At 39.1% G+C, this 16855-nt stretch overlaps 1 protein-coding gene across 6 annotated transcripts in view; it reads left to right on the top strand.

Moving 5' to 3' along the window:
- Positions 1-16855, top strand: part of NEIL3 (nei like DNA glycosylase 3) — a 357388-nt gene that overhangs the window by 269258 nt on the left and 71275 nt on the right. For all 6 annotated transcript variants that reach the window (XM_032468751.1, XM_032468753.1, XM_032468750.1 and 3 more), the window contains one exon: positions 5952-6090. The gene's annotated coding sequence lies outside the window, so the exon portion shown is untranslated. The remainder of the gene's footprint in view (positions 1-5951; positions 6091-16855) is intronic.

The following is a 16855-nucleotide window of genomic DNA, read 5'->3' as shown; positions in this document are numbered from 1 at the left end:
GTTTGGCACGGAGGGACAATATAGGCAGTTGAACACCAGGGAAGGGACATCCTTCCTCCTCTCCTGAGGACGTGCAGCCAGGCCTTCAGTAGAAGGAAATCCCGCCCGTCTGCCTCACAGCCACTCCAGGGGCTTCGTAGCCGCACTTGGCACAGGGTCACGTCAGACCTGCGAGTCCAGGCAGCTGGGACAGGAGTGGCCTCAGAGAGAGTTAGCCCACGCGGTGAAGAGAGATTTCTTTCTGCCTTTGCGGGTTGATTGATCTTTGTAATTGTGTAAGACACAGGAGGCAGAACCGACAGCTGAGGACAGAGGGTGCTTGAGGTTAGGAAGTTTTTGGATTGTCTGTCCATCAAGAGTAGGAGGCCATAGAAAACTCCAACTGTATATTTTAGGACCTGCGTGAGCCAGTTTTCGCACCTGAGCTGTTAAAAGGAGTCATTTTACTTACAAAGACGATGCTGAAGCCCCTCTGGGAGAACTGTCTCCGGAAACAGTTGGCACTTTGCAAACCCCCTAACTTTTCAAAGCTGTCAGAGAGAAAGTGTTCAGTTCTGAGCACCTGAGTCCCTTCTCACCTATGAAAACTCTAACGACAGATGGCCTGAAAGTTTGTGTCTGAAGGGACTTTAACCCGTGGCTCGGAGTTATTTTGTTAAGTCATTACCAGACAATAAACCAGACTTTCTCTTTGTTTACATCTGCCTGATCAGGAAGGGTTAGATGTTTTCACTGTCTTTGAAAAAAGCCAAAGAAACAAGATATTTCCAGCAGTTTATTTGAACAAAATGGCTTCGGTTTAGCGTAACGATTTCTTAAATTCCATTTTTAAGTCCTTGGTGAAGAGAGCAAGTCAGCCCCATTCAGACTTTTCCCAAGCTGCGTGCGGCTCTGTGGCCATTGTTTAGCCAGATTCAGAGGCTCGTGTCATCAGTCTGCAGGGACGGCAGGTCGGGAAGAGAGATGAACTTGGCTGGCAAAGCTGGCAGCCTGAAAATGTTTGTCTCCTTCTTATGCTTTAAAAAAATCTGTGTAAAAATGTTTTGCTCATAGTTCTCACCTATCCATCTATAATAAAGATTTGTACATCTTAAATTCTGTCTTTTAAAAAAAATTATAACTAAGTTATTCTATAAGTTAATCAATTATGAAATTGAAGCCGACACAGTAATATAGAAGGAACAGAAAGTCAAGTTTTGTAAAAGTTAGGACAGGAGTGAACTAGAGCTAAACGAAACATATGATTTCTGGAAGAAACGGCGTGAGAAACAAGAACATAATGCACTTCTAGGAAGAGCATTTTTTTTTCCATGATTGAGACTCCTGTTGGCAGTTCTTTATTGATGTGAACGCTGACCATACCTATTATATTATTGTGAAATTAAAGTCATATTTTTTATATAAATAAAGTGAAAAATTGGACCTCAAGGTTTGATGTGTCACAAGATGTGTGACAAAATGCATTCACAATAACCAGTAAAGAGCTGCAAACCCCAAAGGGCATGAGCTGTGTGAGCTGGCACCAACTCTGGGATTTGGAAATTATTTTGTAATTATTTCTTTTTGGTCTCTGGCATGTATGTTTCGTGTATTTCTTTCTTTTTACCCAGAGTGTAGTTTTGCGTGCGTGGTGACCACAAGAGAAGAAGGGCACTGTGGGAAGAGTGCTTGTGTGGTTGCCATTGTAATCTGATCAGTGTCAGTAAACAGTATGTCTGAAAGCTATTCATACAAAAATAAACAGCTCTTTAGTAGCTGTTCTTCCAATGCTCCAAGAAGGGAACAATTTACCCACAAGGGAGCAAGTGTATTGAGTACAAAAATAATGCATTGACGAATAACAAATTTTCTCCCAAGACACTGTCTTTTGGGGATCTGCCCCACCACCATCATATTAAAGCATCCCATAAATTGACAGTGAAATAGTGATCACCAGTGATTTCAATAAAAATTTTTAAAACTTGGGCTCATCATGTGGAAAAATCAGGTGAAAATTAAGGGATTATCCTTGGGTTTAAGTTGGCAGAATAATCCAGGATGTAATGTTATCAGTCATTGACAAGTGGTCCTGGGTGCTTCCTCTGTGCCCGTCACCTCAGTCTTGTTTGTCCGTGGATTCACATGTCTCGTTCTCAGTCCTTGATATTAGAAACTGGGGAGTCACACTTGGATCTCACCTTTTTCTCTTTCTTTTTTTTTTCTTTCTACCTCATTTCATCATAATTTCACCTCCCAACCCTTTCTGACTTGTGTTTCTTCTTCTCTGTGTCTCCCAGTGCTGGTCCAGCTCCTTTCATCACTCACCTGAACTACTTCACTGTCTTTTTACGTCTCCTCCTAACTAGAATCTTGTTGCCCTCAAATTCATCACCCAAACAGGCACTAGATGACAAAATGCAGGTGCCACAATGTCAGAGTACCCTTGTTTAAGACGCCAGAATGACACGTGGCGTATAAAACCTCTGTGATCCAGCCCGTGCTTTTGTGTCTGTACTGTACGTCTCATAGATTAACCAGTTTGAAAATATTTAGCATGGTGCCATCCATTATGGTAGCTCCATAATTTAGCATGGTGCCTTCAAAACATCAGAGGAGGTTAATAAATATTACACATCCTAAATAATTCTTGAAGAGATTGGCCTCACTCCATGCCCACTGACACCATGCAGCCAGACTCAGACTTGTCTGGATGCTCTAGCAGCTTCCTCACTCTCCTTCCAATGCCCGACTCTTCCTCCTCTCCTTTGCTAAAAGCTACTTATCGCTCAGGTCTCAGTTTAAACATCCATCTCTTGATGCGGCAGTCCCTTACCCCCTTGACTGGGTTGAATTGTTTTCCCCTGCATGACCATAGCCTTGTTCCACTGCCCTCATCACAATGGTAATTACTTGTTTAATGTCTGTAACTTCCTCGGAGAAGCTCTCCCCAGTCCCCTTGACAAGGGGAAGTATCGGCATTAAACGTTCTCACAGGTCATGGTGGCTCCCTTAGCGTGCATCGCAGGTCAATAAGTATTTGTTGAGTTGAATTGAAAATACATCTCTAGTCTTCAAGGAACGCTGAGGTCTGGCTCTCGCAGGTCCCATATACTCCTAGCTAACTCTTTCACATCTTTTAAGTCTCAGCTCACATGTCAGCAGCTCAGGGAGCCTTTACTAATCAAACGTTGCCCCCTCCCCAGCTAGATTAGACCCCTGTTCTCAGTGCTCGCCTGGCACCTCATGCACAGCTCCATCGTGGCCCTTGCTAGAATGTATTACAGCGAGTTCTTTATGGGTCTGTCTTACTAGACAGTGGTTTCTTTGAGATTAGGTTTGATGCCTTCTTTTGTTTTTTGGGGGGAGGGGTGGTAATTAGGTTCATTTATTTATTTATTTTTTATTTAGCTGGAGGTACTGGGGATCGAACCCTTGACCTTGTGCGTGCTAAGCATGCACTCTACCATGGAGCCATACCCTCCCCAGGTTTGATGCCTTCTTCATGTTTTCTGTTCCAAGGGTACAGTTACCAACTCACATAGACACTCAATGACTATTTATTGAATGAATGGATGGATGCATACATGTCAGCTAGGAATGAGATGACCTCTTGCTGCTAAGTAATGTACCCTCTCGAAGGGGAATGAGGGACATCTCAGTGGCAAACCTGTATGGACTGAAGACCCAGGGCCCTCTGAGCCCTCCTCATATACCTCCCCACCCAGACCTCAACGTTATATGGACACAACCCTGAACTGGCTGAAATGGTTTTTGAGGAACCTATAAAATCAGTGCTCAAAAGAGAATTTAAACTGAGTTATAAAAAGTAAAGTTATATTTATTCTAATCCTAAATGTGTAGGCTAAAATTCTATCCATTAGATAAATACAGAGGTGTATAAGTATATAGTCTACCTGCCACAGGTAGACTAATGGTCCCCCAAAGATGACGGCGTCGCAATCCCCAGTGAGTGTGTTACTTTCTGTCGCAGAAGGGATCCCGCGGACGTGGTTAAGGCAACGATCTTGGGATGGGGAGTTTATGCTGGATTATCTGGGCGGACCCCATGGAATCACAAAGGTCCTAATGTAAGGGAGGCAAAAGGGTCAGAGTCAGAGATGCAGAGATACTGCACAGCTGGTGTTGAGGATGGAGGAAGGGCCAGGAGCCAGGGCAGGCAGGAGGCCCCCCTCAGCTCGAAAATCCAAGAAAATCAATTCTCCCTCAGAGCCTCCGGAAAGAACACAGCCTTGCTAACACCTTGATTTTAGCCCAGTGAGGCTTCTGACCTGGAGAACTATAAATCTGTGTTGTTTTAAGCAGGTAAATTTTTGATAATGTGTTACTGCAGCCATAAAAAAGTGCACATACATGACATGTATATGATACAGATTTGTATCTGTTTTGTATCTGCTAGCACTCCAGTCCTGTTGCTGTTCCCTTGGGTTATAGATACAGAGCTGGTCATCTGTATATGTTTCAAGAGAATCTGCTTTTATATCATGTATATAAATTCAAAAAATAATTGTCCAGGAGAGGAGGAGGAGCGTGGTAGTGTTTACATACACCACTTTATTTGTGACTATACTTCCCTTACGTCTACATTGTCAGTGCGGAGCTGGAGAGGATTCAAATGTCTTTTCTAAAAAAAAATTATTAATAAAGTTTTCAAAAATTAATTTTCTGGACCTAGTAGAATCATATGAGATTTTTAGCAACTTGGAATATTTTAATATTTAATATGAAACATACCCCAAGTCCCGTACACTGCCCCCGTGTCAGAATACTTGGCTAATGAATGCAATGAATCTCCTTTCCATCTAAGGTATTTTATTTTTAAATAGTCAAAATATTTGTGATTATGTCTTTTCTACGACTTCAAAGTAGATTTCTTGACCTTCTTTACTCATATTAAGGTAACATTGTTTTAAAAACAAAAATAATTACGTTGGTAAATTTCCCTGTTATAGCTGAACTATCATGATTGCTTTCATTGTAAAAAATAAAACTACCTTCCTCCCTGACAGCCAATCACATTCTTTCACAAAAAGATTTCCTCAAATTCTGCATAATTACATGGTACAGATTAAAGACAGCAAAGATAAGTCCCTTGGAATATTTACATAGTGATTAGTTGGCATGCTCAAATGACAAATGAAATACGCTTCAAATCACAACCAGACCGCATTACTTAATCATGGGTTGGGGGTATTGTTCTTTTTACTGGCATAATTGATTCCTTATTGTGTAACAAGAATTGTGCAGACAATTTATGTGAACCATTTATCATAACTTGCATCACATGTCATTTTTTAATATGGTCTTTCAGGAGGGTATGTGGTGAAGCCCACAGAAGACAAATATGAGAAGTGTGGTTTTTTTCATAGTTTTCTCAAAAAAGAAGTTAGTACTTGAAATATTAGTCTCTTAAAATATGTTGGGATTTTAGGTCAGAAAGTCTGAGGTTAATTTTATTTTTCCCCAAGGATTTATGATAAAAGAGAGAGAACTATCTTGATAATTTTTTTTTTTTTGGTTTTATAACAATTGGATTTATATCCTGAAATTATATTAAGGAAGAAACAGCCTTAAGGATTTAACCTAGAGAAATGAATGAAAGAACTGAAATTCAACTTAATTGATTTAATACGAGTGAGTCTAATCTTCATTCTAGTATAGACCTCTTAAGGATAGGGCCACATAGATAATTCCCAGATGTTATACAATATTCGTTTGTAATGACTATATTCAATAGGATTATTAAGATTTAAGATATTCCCATGGTATTCCAAACAAGTTATTAAAAACATAACATTCCAGAGGTGAAGAATATATCAGCAATCCCAAAAAGTGTTATATCCTATTAAATATTTTAATTAAATATTAATAGATGATAAGAAAAATGTACTGTGTCAAATATGTCTGAGAAATTCTTGATCTAAAATAGTGATTAGATATTTTCTTTACTACAGGACTTATCAGAGCCTTAAAATGAGTGCAGCAAATTTCCAAAAACAAAAAAGAGAGAGAGAAGAGATAATAACATGCAGTGCTTCGTCAGCTAGGAAATCATCCTGGTTCTCTTCACTTCACAACCCTGACCTGCGTCAGGTAAGGGGCTCTAAACTGAAATGATGGGAGTTTTATTCTTGCTTCCGACCAGGGGTTCTAGGTGTGGAGAATATGCGTTGACTTGAATTGTGGATCTAAACTGAAACTAACTTTAGTGAGTTAGGGCCCTCTCCGGCAGCATTCATTCATCCCTGTGTGGCATTAACCCCTGATTTTCAGAGGAATCTTCCTGTTTCAGTCACCCCTTATTCAGCACATCAGTGAGGGCAGATTCCCACCCTTGCGTGATGGAGGTGGCCAGACACGGGACACCTGACACTGGTCAGAGGCAGTCGACCACTCTCTCTGAGTCCCGTCTACTCATAATCAGGGAGGAAGACACTGCAGGCCACACAGGGCCACAAGGAGATTGCCCCGGGAGCAGAGTGAACAACCCGGGGCTGTGCAAGGCAGGTAGTACCGAGAGGCTTGGTGTCTCCAGAGGGTGGAGGTCCCCCGATTCCTGCAGAAGGATATGATTCGCTTGTCTGAATAATTCCACAGGCTGGTAGGGAGCTGAAATCCACGACTCGGGGCTAAGCAGGCACTGTACCCGGTCCTCTTGAAAAGGAAGGTGGTTTGCCGGGGTGACCTTATCTGCAGAGCAGAATCGGGGCGGGACCTTGTGGTTTAGCTGTGCAAGGCCCACCCGGTTTCAGATGTCAAGGCAGCACCTCATCTTGGGTATAATTCAGACCCTGCACCGCACTCCCTTTCATCCACACACAGAGCAGGTGGTTTAGGGAAGGCTTATCCAACCCCTGTTCCCAGCCAAAGCCATGTGACCAAGTTTACATTGGTCGCAGCCCCCAGGCACAGAGATGAATTCAGGGATGAGCTCATCACCCAAGTCAGGCCAGTGAAAGTCAGGCTAAGGATCTTTTACTGGGACTTCAGGGAAAGAGGTGTGCTATTTTTCAGTGCAGCTACTAACAGAGAGAGTGATGGGAGCCCAGTGCTCGCAGGGACCACGATGCAGAGCCTGAGAATGAAGCCAATACAAAGCAGGACCCAGAATCGGGACAGAACCGGCCACTGACCTCGCCGGGTCTGTATCCAGTCAGGCCCCGCACCTCCCTACCTCTGGCCTTTCTGGGCATGCGAAACACACCTTTTCCATTTTTGATTAAGATGATTTGAGTTGAATTTTGTCACTTACAATATTAATAGTTCTAACTGATAAACTAATTCAAGTGAATGCCCGTAGAGCTATCCTGAATGGTTTCAGTAAGAAGCACTTCACTATGTTACCTCTGGCAATACCTTTGAACTCAGCAATGCCCTCATTCATAACTAAACTAAAGCACAGCTTCCCTTTCGAAGTCACCTCATTGAATAGCTCTTCCTGCAATGTTACTGTTGCGCAAGACTGACCAGCATCTCCACTATGACGCAGTCAGTAGACAATCTTCAATGATCATGTGCACAAAAATAAGAGCACGATGAGAAAGAAATGAAGGATAATTATTAATTAGTCGACATTAGAAGGAAATTGATTTGATCCATTCAGAGTCAATCGGGAGATCTCCATCTATTTATAATTTGAACAAATATTACAAAAACCTTTTAAAGACCCCTCATCTCAATAATATGAAATTAGAAATTAATTTTTAAGCTCTGAGCAAGCTGTGGTCAGTTCTCATCAATAAAGAAGGATATGTTGTAAAAGTGAAGGGCAAATCGATGTGATGGCTATTGCTGGGCGAATAACTGGAACCTAAGTAAATCCCATGTCAGAGCTTGTGTCTGTAACTTTTACTGTTTTCTCAAAGAAAACATTCGGGGAAATATCAACTCCCTCTTTGATATTTTCATCCAGGTAAATCCTGCAACTCACAGCCACTCAGCAGTGATTTGAAGCAGCAGAGCTGCTCTTAACATTTACACTTGCTTGATGAGAAAATGTTGAAATACTCACAAGTACACTTATTAAGTAAAAGAAATGGCGGTGCACACTGGCTGTCTCCAAATGTTGACAAAGGACACACAGTTGAAGGAGGCAAACACTTTCAAAATGCTGAGTCGGGTATGAAAAAAAAAAAAAATGAAACCAGGTGCCTAGTGTGTCTTCATACAGCCTCCTAATCTACACTTGTTTATCTATCGTAAGTGCATTTGATAAATATAAGAGGAAAATACGCTATCAGAAAGCAATTGAAATTGATTTGAATTTAGAGACTCACATTATCCATCACAGGGAGGCGGTGATAAGATGCCCCAGGGCACGAATTAGTCATTCCTGACCATTTGCCTCTGGTGACTCCAGGCGCAGAGGCAGTCACGTATGTAATGTATTTATCTGCTAATTTAGTCATTTACTTGATGGATATGAGGGAATTGCAGAGGAAGGTTATAATGATCCTGGCATATACTTTCCCAGCGTATCAGAAGACTTGCAATGAACGCAGCATATAAAACTTTTTAAATACATTGGAAGTACCGGAAGACGAATTCACTAATAGCACGATAAAAGCGTATCAAGCAGGAGAGGAGTGTGATTTCTTTAAAGTGCTAAGTATAGGTGCAAACAATATACTGAAGGTCATCTGAAAAGTCACAGTAGAAAGGAGATGTCTTTGAAATATTTGAAATGGACTTGGGTGGACCCGTACCTTCGTTTCTCTCACTTCATGCATTTGAGCTCCAGGTGGTGGAGGCTGAACAGGCTGGGGGTGAAGACTTGTGATTTGGAAGGAATTTCTTCCACCCTTTAAAGTCCATTTACAATCAACCCACTTTTGAACCATTTATCCCCCCTCTTCAGAATGGGAATTTCATAAAACATAGAAGGCCTTTTTTTCCTTCTTCTTTGAACAAAATTGTGACTCGGTGGTGTAGTATCTAGTAAGCACATTTTAGAAAAATCCTCTGGCTTCATGAACTTTAAACAAGTACTTATAAGACAATATGTAAAGTAAAACTATCCCTGCTGCGTGTAGGTTAACTGGATTGTTTCAGGGACAGACCTGACGGGAAGGTACTGTTTACTGCTTAGAGTGCTGTATGTTTTTATTAAAACACATAGACAATATAAAAGAGTCAGCATCTTAGTAATAACACTGCATTCCTTCAGTTGCTCTGAAAACAACTTATATTTTGTCATGGATAAGATTTACACGCTTAATTCTCTTGGATTAACTATTATATTTTTCACAAGTAAGGCTATTGTCAACATGGAATCAGAGCCAAGAGTCTTCCTGTACTTAAATGTAGAACAGTATTACTATGGTACAGATGAATGGCTTCCACTGGCTTAATAATGTTTAAGCTGCAAATAAATGCACGTGCTGTGTCTATGGGTTTGCAAATGCGAAGCAGGGGCTCCCTCTGCATAACCATCTGGGCACTGCTTTTGTCTTTTAGTTTTTCATAATACAGATAATAAAACCAAATTCTCTTCAAAATCAGAAGTTGATCATTGGAACATGAGGCTGATTACATGTAATACTGTATTTCCTATTCAGTAAATTTGAAATGATGGTAGTCACAGTCATACATGTGTTTTTGAGAAAATAATCTACTGTTAGGCAACAATGAAAAAAATACATGTGAATATCTTAAATATTGTAATTGCAAATGAAAAAAATACAGACAAGTTATTAGGCTGAAGATGATTTGGAAATATCACTGGCTACTCTATCTTCATGTTGCACAGGGGGCCACCAAAGAGAGAACATGCAAAAAGATTTGAAAGGTGTTCTAACAATAAGAAAGGAACATTAGTTATGTCCTATACCTAATGTCGCCAACAAATGGATGACTTCTGTGGATGAATTACCCAGTGGTGTAGCTCTCCACATGCTCGCCCTCAACTCCAAAGGCAGAAGTTTTGTTTTCTCTGCTACAGCCCATCCCTGGATCCTACCAAGTTGGCAACATCCAATCCTGCTTACATTTTTCATCTGCCTCCCTGCCCTGAGTTTCAAACTCAAAGCTGTGACATCATCTCTCACCTTAGTGTCCAGCTTGCTGACCTGAACCACACCCTTTAGACTTGCAAGACTTACAATCACAAGAGTCAACATTCCTACATCAATCTCTCTCTCTCTCAATCTCTCTCTCTGTCTTTCTGTCTACTCAGGCTACCATAACAAAATACCGTAGGCTGTGACTTGAACAACAGAAATTTATTTCCCACAGTTCTGGAGGCTGGAAGTCCAAGATCAAGGTCCTAGCAGGGTTAATTTCCTGGTAAGACACTCTTCCTTGCTCACAGATGGCGCCTACTTGCTGTGTCCTCTGATGATGGAGGGGAAGAGAGAGCCAGATTTCTCGAGTCTCATCTTAAAAGAACGCTAATCCCATCATGCAGGCCCCACCCTCATGACCTTATTTGAACTTAATTACCCCCCAAAAGTCCCATCTCCAAATACCATTGTATTGGGGGTTAGGGCTTCAACATATGAATTGGGGGTGGGGGCTGGGGGAGACACAACTCAGTCTGTAATGTTCTTTCTCTTCTCTATGTATCTATGTATCCATCCATCTATCCACCATCCAGCTAGCTAGCTAGCTAGCTAGCTATCTACAGATACATAGCTTGTTATTCTCCAGAGAACGCTCACTAATACATTTTAGCATTCCTGGAAAATCTAAATTCCAAAATGGCTCTCTCTGACCAAATCCTACTCCAGATCACCGACTGTGTCACTGTCACTTCAGCTGTTCCCCACCTGCAGTAGCCTTCCAGTCCCGGGGCCACTTTATTCTTGCAAAACTGTCAGCTTCCTTCCGGCTTCAGTTTCCAGCCTCAGCTGAGCACTCAACGCTGCCACTGTAATTTCCTCAGAAGTTATTCCATCATTTCACCTCATCCTTCAAATCACTAAGGTTATCAATAGCTTTTATTTTACCCAGACAATCAGTACTCTTCTGTTCTGTAAGATCTTTGTGCCTTTTGACGCTGTGGATTCTCCTGATTACGCTGTGTCCCTCGACATGATTGCTGCCAATGCAAAGAGTGTGTAAGCATCACTTCCACCACAGGATGCATCCTGCCTGGAGGTCATGGACCTTCACTTAGCTTGGCGCTCCAGTGCCTAGCACTGTTTCTGGGGAGTAGTATATGCTTAATAAAATCTCACTGAACCAATGAACCCTCTCATGAAGAAACATTATACCCCGGTTGATGATGACACAAATGATAGAGAGAAATGGGTTATTATCATTAAATTAGAAATGTTGAGGACAAGGTATGCAGTTAACAATAATACTGCTTCCTTTTTATTTGTGATCAGTGGCAGCAAAGAGTTCCCTTAGCCCCTGAGAATAATGACGTAGAAACGCCATGCACTTCATTCCATCCTACAAGCTAAGCAAAAGGTACATGAACTTACTGTGGAACAAATCTTGTAGGAAAAGTACCATCTCATAGTCTTTAAAATACATTCTCACCAAACATGGTGTCTAAAGAGACAGCCTGGTTCAGAGGGACGCACGCCTGACGGGGAACAGCAGACCTCACTGTGGCTCTGGTTCTGTCTAATTTGCTGTGTTTTCAAAGAGAAGGTAGTTAACGTCCTTAAAATTCAATGTCATTCCTGGAGAAGGGATTGAATTTGATTATTCCTAAGGTCTCTTTGAGCTTGAAATTTCTATTCTAGTCTAGTGAGACTTAAATTTTTAAAGGCCTTACTTCTTACTTACTTTTTTAAAAATGTAAAAATTGCCATTCAGCACTTTCCTTTGCCAAAAAAAAAAATGTTTCTTTGTCAGCATTTCAGGGTATTTAAACATAATCCTTTATGCACTCTAACACACACAAAAAATGCTAAATGCCTGGGGTTTTTTTCACTTCAACTGGATGTTACAATATTTTATGACAGATTATCATATCAAACTAAAACAATGTAAATGCAGGTATGTAATATGTACTAACGCCTTGTACTTATAAGAGCACTTTAAATTTATGTTGAGAATGATGTCCATTTGCCTTACTATTTTGGTATTCTCAAATGAGGATTAAACTACTGCCACTGTTAACATAATTCAGCACTTCCTATCGGATTTATAGAAGAGCATACCATGAAAAAAAGTTCTCAATACAAAAAAAGAATATTCCTAATCCTTAATCAATAGACAGTACTATGGGCAATACTTAATGTAGTCATGTTATACAAGTATGATGAAATTGATGCTTTAAAAGTCAGGAACCAGGACAGAGTATGAAATGTCACACAAAACTAATTAAATGTGATAATTTGGTTTAACTCTCTTAGTCTGTCTTCCTGTCTGTGAAATCAAGGGCTTACATTGGACGATTTGAGATGAAGTATTTTGGGACTCCAAAGGAAAGGAGGGTAAGAAATGAGTGATGGTGGGGGTTAAGGTAGCCCCTGAAACACACCCGATTGTCGTAGGAAAGAGACAGAACTCCCAGGCAGAAAGTACAACTCAGATACGTCCTGACTCATCTCTTATTTAAATGATAGAGACAAAACAAATGTTAAAAGTCAACCTGCATAATCTGATGTTTTAGCTACTAGTCAAATGGGGCTGTTAAAAATTTCATTTTAAATTAATTTAAATTAAATTAGAAATTCATTTCCTCAGTCACACTAAACACAGTTCAGGCACTCAGCAGCCATGAGTGGCTACCACATCGGACAGTTCAGATACAGAACATTTCTATCATAACAGAAGGTTCTATTGGTCAGCAATGCATCTGCATAATAATAGCAGAATGGGGACAGGGAAATCCAGTGTCTATTTGAGTATAATATGGTCTGTATCTCGCTTAAGAAAGTTAGAAAAAACTTTAGACTTTATTTTTTAAAATTAAGTACATTTGTGGGGAAAAAAATAATAATAAGATCTATATTCCTCTCCATGCATGCAGAGAAAAAGAAGGGTGTGTAGAAAATTATCTGTCAACCCAAAAGAAGTCACAGAAGGAGAAAAATTATGGGCAAAAGGTAGATTTGTTAAGCCACAAGAAACACACACACACACACACAACACAACACATATTGATTTAAATAAGGAAGATGTTTATTTTATGCTCACATTAATCACATGAATGTCCAAAGATAAGAAGTCCAGAGCTTGGTTCAATGCTATCCTGAGAGATTATTCAGTTCACCATTCAGCCATCCCTAGGATGTGGTCCTTATCCTTATGGTCTAAGGACGAGTTCATATAGCAGGTACAAAAATGCTGGAAAGGGCAAAGAAAAAGAAGCAAGAGATCTCTAATAAAGACTCTGGAAGGCTGTATACATTATATCCCACTGTCCAAAATATAGTTACTTACTCAAACTTAACTCCAGGGTGGCTGGGACATGTGATATTTACTGCAGTCAGCCATGTGCCCAGCTAAGAGGTCTGTTCACTCAGAAGGAAGGGAGAATGGTTATTGAGAGACACTGCCAAAGATAAAAACACAAAAGAAAATAATTTTAAAAGCTATATCAATAATTATAATAAGTATGAATGGATTAAACTTTTATATGAAAAGATAAAAATTGTGACTACTATCTAACCCGTCTATAAACTTCTTGCAAAGTCTATATATGAAACAAAAACATGCAGAAAGGAAGAAAATAAAAGAATGGGAAAGGTATACTGTACTAATAATAATTAAAATAAGGATATTCTAGTAATGTTAAATTTAGAAAAAATAATATTAAAGGCAAAGGCATTTATAGGGATAAAAACAACACAGAATCTTCCATGAACAGAAACACTATAAGCTTATATGCACCTAACCACACATCTTCAAAATTCATAAAGCAAAACCAGAAAGAATTAGCAGAAAGTGATAATTCCACATAGTGGGAAATTTTAAAACAACTATAACAGAAGCTGATTAAACCAAATAATCAAAGAGTTAGTGTTCAATGGTGTCTTTCCTAGTACATATGTAGAAATCCTGTATACAAACAACATAAAGTATGTACTTTTTGGTTACATTTTTATCTTCAAATAATTTTAAACTTACAGAAATTTGTCAGAAATAGCACAAATAATCCAAAGAGTTTCATACACCCCTCACCTGGCTTGCTTTTATGTTAATATCTTGCATGAACATAATTATGACGAGTAAGAAATTAGTACAACACAGTTAAGGACTTAATTCGGTCTTCTGCAATCTGTGAGTTTCTCAGTCTTTTCCTTGTCTTTCGTGAACCTCGCACTTTTGGAGAGCACTGGTCAGTTACTTTGTGTGTCACAGTCCGGGTTTGTCTGATGTTTCCTCGTGATCAGGTAGAGTTTGTGCATCCTGGGCAGGAATACCGCGGTTCCGCTGTGCCTTTATCAGTGCTTCCTGTCAGGGAGAACCCATAGACCTTATTATCGGGCATGTCACTTGCTGAAGCTCGTGTCTGCCACATTGTTTCACCAAAAAGTTATGATTTTTCCCCTTTTAAGAAAATATCTTAAGGGAAACATTTGGAGACCAGGCAAAACGTCCCTGTTTCTCTCCTCATTTTTGCCTAGTACTTTGTGCACTGGCCAACTCTTGCCTGAAATAACTGATTACTGTGGTGATCCACTATTTCTCTCTCTTTTATGTGTATTAATTGGAATTTTTCTGTCAGAGAGCCATTCCTTCTGCCTGCCTACTTATTTATTTGTTCATATTAGTATGGATTCATGGATTTTTTTCTCTAGGTTAAAATCCAATACTATCATTATTTATTTTGTATCTCAAATACAAAATATTTGGTCACTGGGACCCCCTCAGGTTGGCTCTTTTGCCCTTTCAACCTGCCCCATTCCCTTTTGAGACCTTCCTAACTTTCTGACACCAGACAATGCTCCAGGCTCAGCTCTGTTTTCCTTGCTTCTGCCTTAGTACGTACCACTTCTCCAAGGAACCTTAAGAATGGTTTAAAGGTTGTTGTCAGAATTATCTTTTAAATTTCATGCTGCCGGAATTGTTATTTCTCCACAATTTTAGCTGCGGGGCTGTTTGTGCAGCCTCTGCACAGAACATCTGCACCGTTAAATGGACATTCATTTTCAATTAGAGCTGTTGAAGGAGAAAAGCGCCTTGAAGGAAGTTAAATATCTAAAAATTAGAGTTCTTAGTCCTCTTCATTTAAATTTTCAAATACTGTATGCTGAACAGTTGCACAAAGATCAGAATTATCATGGAATCTCTAGCATTCTGCTTTGCATTACTTAAATTGTATAAACATTTGTTTGTTCAAAAAGTATTGAATATTCTTTCTTAAGTAGCTGACATACTCTCTGTTAATATTCTAATTTCATCCTCAAATTCTAATTTAACTCTCAAATTTATTGTCCCACGTGTTTAACCATTTGAAAGTTTATAATAGTTTTTTCCCTGATATTAATATTTTACAGTCATTTTTAGTTAGTACAACATTGTGGTTTTACAACAGTAAATAAACATTTTTATTTCCAAATAACAGATTTTCATCACAAAACAGCATAAGAATATTCTTTCTGAGTAACTTCTAGACTATTCACATATATTTGTAAATGAATATTCAAATATTCACAATAAATCAAAATAATAGGTCTTATTTATATTACTGACATTGTAACCCTGTTTAAATATGAAAGAAACCTGTGTGATCACAGAATTATTGATCATACTCAAGTTCAGGGATGCCAGAAATTATATTGAAGTTGGCTTGCAGCTGTTTAGTCTGTTAAGGACCAAGGTTGAAGCCCCACTAAAAACTGGTTTTGGCCAAATATCAAAACCAAATAGAATCTCCATGCAACTCTAATAACTGGAAATAAATCTAACATAAATTATAACAACATGCAGAACAATATTAGTAAGGACTTGCATTAGGAAATAAATCATGCTCATGGTTGAAAAGCCACAATATTATAAAAATATAATTCTCTCTAAATGAATTATTAGCTTCAAGTCAATCCCAAGAAAAATTCCAGTTGGGTTTTTCATAGAACTTGACAGTCTTATCCCAAATTCACACAGGAGAACAGTGAGACAAAAATAAGTTTAAAAGAAATAAGGAAGAACAAGACAAGGGTTTCCAAAGCTATCCTGAGGAAGAGCAATCATTTTCTAATTTGAACAATGATGCCGCACGGGTTTGCATGGCTTAGAGGGTCTTGTCCTAACAGATGACAAGCCTCGGTATAAATGTGTAAATTAGACCCATGCCATAGAATTTAGAGGACAAAAATAGACCCATGAATACTTAGCAAATTAATACAGGACAGAAGGAGCATTAAAAATAAATGAGGAGTTTGTGTTTCAATAACTCTTACAGTGAGAATAAATTTTATTATACATATTAAAAAGAAAATTAGGGATATAGCTTGCAGTCCCTGCCAAGCGAATGAGACTTACTCTGTAAAGATTTTGAAAGAAAACATAGTAGATATTTTTGTAGCTGCAAGGTAGAGAAAGATTTCTTAAACATCACTCAAAAGCTCACAATATGAAAGAGAAGATTGACCAGTTTGAATACTTTAAAATTTTAAGTCTTCAACTAGAGACCATATACAAGTGAAAAGACTAGTTGCCAGTTGGGAAAGGCTATTTGCAATTCATGTAATTGACCAAGAATTAGTGATAAGAATATATTAAGCGCTCATACTAGTTAATAAGAAAGTAGACCAACAACTAAAAATGTGAGAAAAAAATGAATAGGAAATCCAATGACAAACCCATGTCCAATAAATGTCTAGAAAGATACTCAAGTTCATCTCTACGTAGGAAGTTAAAAAAACCATAGTAAAATATTATTTCCTATCCATCAGAATGACAAAACTGGAAATGTTTGATGATGTTAACCATTGGGATGGCTGTGGGAAAA

The sequence above is a fragment of the Camelus ferus genome, chromosome 26 (assembly GCF_009834535.1).
Source record: "Camelus ferus isolate YT-003-E chromosome 26, BCGSAC_Cfer_1.0, whole genome shotgun sequence".
Lineage (NCBI taxonomy): Eukaryota > Metazoa > Chordata > Mammalia > Artiodactyla > Camelidae > Camelus > Camelus ferus.
Note: the sequence above shows the minus strand (reverse complement) of the source record. Positions and strands in the feature narration are given on the sequence as shown.